The following is a 4,335-nucleotide window of genomic DNA, read 5'->3' as shown; positions in this document are numbered from 1 at the left end:
ACACAAACACAGGGTTGTTAATTCAAGATGTATGTTGGTAAGATTTACAAAAGAATTCTTTGTAAAGCTCTGTGAAACCTGAAGTAGACAAAGGAACGAATGATATGGATTAACGTCCCAGTGGAACTTACACATACTCAAAAAGGGATTGTGTTGCAACGGGTTGGACCTGGTTTCAGAGGCCGGTTGGGTTTGTGTGAGCGATGATGATACTTGTCTGAAAGCATCTGGAATTAGTTGTGCATCGTACAGCAGCAACATGTACAACATCACAGGTAACAGCAATTTGGACAGGAAGCAAAAATACACACATTTAACATTAAATGAGCAAAGACACTGCACATTTAACAGTGTGAAACAAAGAGGATGCACTCGAGGCCCTTTAATCTGATTAAGTTCCACATTTAATGGAAAGGAAATGATAGAAGAGGAAGAAATGCATCAACACAAATGCACTTTTGGCCTTGAACCTGTAGTTAATAGGCTGGACAGTGACTGTGTGTGAAGTGTCAGACTCTGAGTTATAGAATCGACTGGAACCAGTGTAACTGCACTGGGAGCAGAGCGGTGGTTGTCCTGAGGCGTAAACTGACAGTATGTCAACAATGCTCTTGTTTCCTTCACTTGGACTAATGAGCTGCTCGTTGACAGATGAGATGATGTGATGACTAAAGACAGTAAAACGAATCCAGAGGCTGTAGTGGCTGAATGCTGGTTCTGTTCTGGTGGGAATAAAATCAATTAACAGTTTGTGTGATTGGTGTTTGTTTGTGTTCTTTTCCACAAGTGACGTGTTGTTGTCTTTTTGTCCTCAAGGACCCAGAGACTCGGGACATGGAGGACCCGGCTTCAGTGAGTTTCATTTGTTTCCATCTCTCTCACACACTGGATATTTTTCATTCAATCATGTGACTTCAGTCCCTCCTTCACATTTCCACAAAACATCTCCACAATCTGCACGACTGCTCCGAATGAAGCCGAACGCACCAGATGTCTGCGTCTGTCCACCAGAGGACAGCTTCTTTTTCACACCAGAGGAAATAACAGATAATTATTTACTGTCTGTGTTTGAAATTGGTGAACCTATTTTAAGGTTGTGGAGGTTCAGACGGAGCCTCAAATAGCGCTGGTGACAGGGGATGGCTTCTGACGGGTCCAAACCTGGGCTAACACTGTTCGCAACAACAGGTAGTCACATTGTCTCGTCTGTGAATAGAGGATTTCATCACATTTATAAGATGATAACTTGATGATGCCAGAGCGAAAGAGAAGATGAGAAGAGTCGTCCACTGTTGTGTTCTGTCCACAGTGCAGGACCAGGATAACTCTGACAACAACACCATCTTCGTACAAGGCCTGGGAGACGACTACACGGTCGAGTCAGTGGCCGACTTCTTTAAGCAGATTGGAATCATTAAGGTGAGTTTCAACATGTTGATGAACCGATCGCTGCTGTTGTGCCATAATGAATTAAACGTGATACCATAAAATGGTGTGCCTTTCGGCATTCAATAAATGTGGTTATCAAAATAAAATATTAAATATTCATATTTTATTATTAATATTAAATAATAACTTTAATTGATTAAAAGTTACCTCAGGCACCACCCTTCAAGGAAAGGAAAAGATAGCCAATTTTATTGATTGAAGTCTCACTTAAAAATTACTAACTACAAATTTGGAACTCTGATTAACGTTAGATTATGCTTTATAACCAAAATTACCATATAGATAGTTAGCTAAGTTGAAGGATATGGAGTTCTTGACAGTGTAGAGGTTGGCAAAATTCACTTATGCAGCATTAATAAAAAACATTTGTAGAAGAAAAACATTTATTATGAATATAATAAAGTAAAAAACACAAATTACTAACCGTGTACTTATTAAACAAAGATAGGCATGTGAGTCTGTAGTGTGTGTCTGTGAGTCAGCGATGCTTCAAAATGGCGGCTGGCCACTTTGAAGATAACACCCTTCCCCCTATTGGAATGTTTGCGACATGTAGCGGGGTCAGAGATAATTAGGTGCTGCGATATGCATGTCTCTGTGTTGGTGCCATTAGACAAAGTTACTAGATTGGATGCAAGGAAAGACTAAGAGCATAACTAACATTAACTTTCTCAGCAACTTATAACCACAATATCTGTAACACAAATCAAACTTGCATAAACATCACACAGAATCGAATAAACAGTCTTTCGCCTTCAAGTATAATTATTAAGCCCAGTTGTGTTACCCGTCCGTGGAAAGGAAAAAGAGTTACTGTGCAGTTATGGATTCTGTGAAGTCGTCTGGCTGGCTTGTGACTCCTGCCTTAGTGATTCTGTGCCCAGGCTATACAGCTCAGTTTGCTGGCTGAAGTTTTCCAGCAGGACATCAATTAGCTGCTAGGAGGTTGGTAGAAACTGGGTTGAGGTTTCCTTGGTGAGATGAGCTGGAAGCTGCACCTTTGTGTTCCTCTCGAAAGTTGGATGGAAAGAAGATGTGAGCTGGAGAAGCCCGGGCTTCTTCCCTCGGCGTGCAGGAAGAGGCTCGACAGCCTTCTCTCCGTGAAGTGTGAGAAGAGAAAGTGGGGACAGGCCTTACTGGCCCGGTGACCTCACAGGTCGCCAGGGTCCAGAGTGACCAATGGGGAGTTGAAACCTGTGTCCCTGGGGGTTTTCACACCTCTGTGTGACGTTGATGGCCCCTGGGAGACTGAGTCCTGGAGGGACATGCGGCTTCAGGCTTTTGGCTGCACAAATAGGCAGAGCTTTGGTCTCCCAAAAACCAGGTCCCAACACTGCATTGATTTAAATCATGAATACACGTGTACATTTATTCACTAGTGTGTTTATCGTGTGAATGATTTAAATGAAGTGTAACGAGCCTCAGCTCTGGACTATATGTGTATTAGTTAAATATGAGTTTGCTTTTGACCAAAGTTGATCAAACAAACGTGAGGCTCAGACTTTGATTAGAAAAGAAAAACAACATTTACATAAAGATGATTTATCTCAAAGTTGTGTCTTCAAATTCAGGTTGATTGATTCAAAAAGAGACATTTTACAGATTCAAGGATTCAAATTGAGATCAATAAATATGTGGAGTCTGTATTTGTTAGTTTTTTCCTTGGGGCTGGATCTTGTGTCTTAGAAAAAACTCAAATCTGAACAAATTGTTCTGCCCAAGTGGACGTCAACTGTAAATGTATGAATCCAGATCTAATGAAGTTCTGACCTGCACTGACATCATCCAAATCTTTACCCGTTACGTGATCCTTCTTTTTGAGTCACTGTCCCTCTTCTCTGTCCGGCAGGTCAACAAGAAAACGGGTCTCCCATGATCAACCTGTACACAGACGAGGAGGCAGGGGAAAGCTGAAAAAGGAGAGGCCGTTTCAGCGTGTGACCCCCTCAGCTAAAGCTGCCATCGACTGGTTTGATGGTTCGTTCTTTGTCCGTCGGTCGTTAGATGATTCACCTGCGATTTAGTTACAGCAAAATCCACCCAACTCTGTTTAGAACTTCTGAGTCTTTTAACTGATTTCAGATAATGTACAGTTACGTTTCACTCTGTCTTGTGTTGTGTTTCTCACGTCTTCACTTTCCTCTCCAGGTAAAGACTTCAATGGAAATCCCATCAAAGTTTCCTTCGCCACCCGCAGAGCTGACTTTGGAGGCCGGGGGGGAATGAGGGGAGGTCGCGGACGAGGAGGTGAGGCCATTTTTCTGAACTTTGTTATTTAGTATGAGATGTTGTTTTGTCTCGTTTGAACACAAGCTGATTAGACTCAGTGTAGCCTGATGCGTTTTCTGTCTGAACTTTCACAACAATTATCTCATTCAAAGGTTATTTAAAGTAAAATAAGATAAAGAAGCAGCTTCTGTAGATTCAACTTCACAGAATCAATGTGAAGGACAAACTCTTCTTCATCAGTCACGTGTTCTGCTGATGATCTCACTGGTCACACTTCTTCTCGTTGAAGGGCCCATGGGCCATGGAGGATTTGCGGGGGGTCGAGGGGGAGGTTTCCCAGGAGGCAACAGCGGCATAGCGGCAGCGGTGGAGGAGGAGGAGGAGGAGGTGAGGTGGAGGGAGGTGGTGGAGGAGGAGGAGGAGGAGGAGGACAGCAGAGAGCTGGAGACTGGAAGTGCTCGAACCCGTGAGTCACTGATATGTTCAATAATATGAATTAATTATACAAAAGAATAATTCTATTTATCCTCTTATTTAATATGTTATGTTGTCTTATTTCTATTATTTATTATTCGCTGTCCACTTCTCTCAGTAACTGTGGCAACCCTGAACTTCTACGTGGCCCGAGTAGGTGTAACCAGTGCAAGGCTCGAGCCC

The 4,335-nt window shown here is 42.6% G+C and overlaps 2 long non-coding RNA genes across 2 annotated transcripts; both read left to right on the top strand.

Annotated features, from left to right (window-relative positions):
- The first annotated feature begins 503 nt into the window (after positions 1-503).
- On the top strand, positions 504-3,356 carry LOC124854979. Its single transcript, XR_007034907.1, has 3 exons — positions 504-852; positions 1,310-1,419; positions 3,299-3,356. It is a non-coding gene; the product is annotated as an uncharacterized LOC124854979 (long non-coding RNA).
- Positions 3,357-3,390: 34 nt separating this feature from the next.
- Positions 3,391-4,042, top strand: LOC124854980. Its single transcript, XR_007034908.1, has 3 exons — positions 3,391-3,426; positions 3,598-3,696; positions 3,968-4,042. It is a non-coding gene; the product is annotated as an uncharacterized LOC124854980 (long non-coding RNA).
- The last annotated feature ends 293 nt before the right edge of the window (positions 4,043-4,335 follow it).

This window comes from Hippoglossus stenolepis, chromosome 16 (genome assembly GCF_022539355.2).
Source record: "Hippoglossus stenolepis isolate QCI-W04-F060 chromosome 16, HSTE1.2, whole genome shotgun sequence".
NCBI classification, from domain to species: Eukaryota; Metazoa; Chordata; class Actinopteri; order Pleuronectiformes; family Pleuronectidae; genus Hippoglossus; species Hippoglossus stenolepis.
This window is presented reverse-complemented; position numbering and strand designations above follow the sequence as displayed.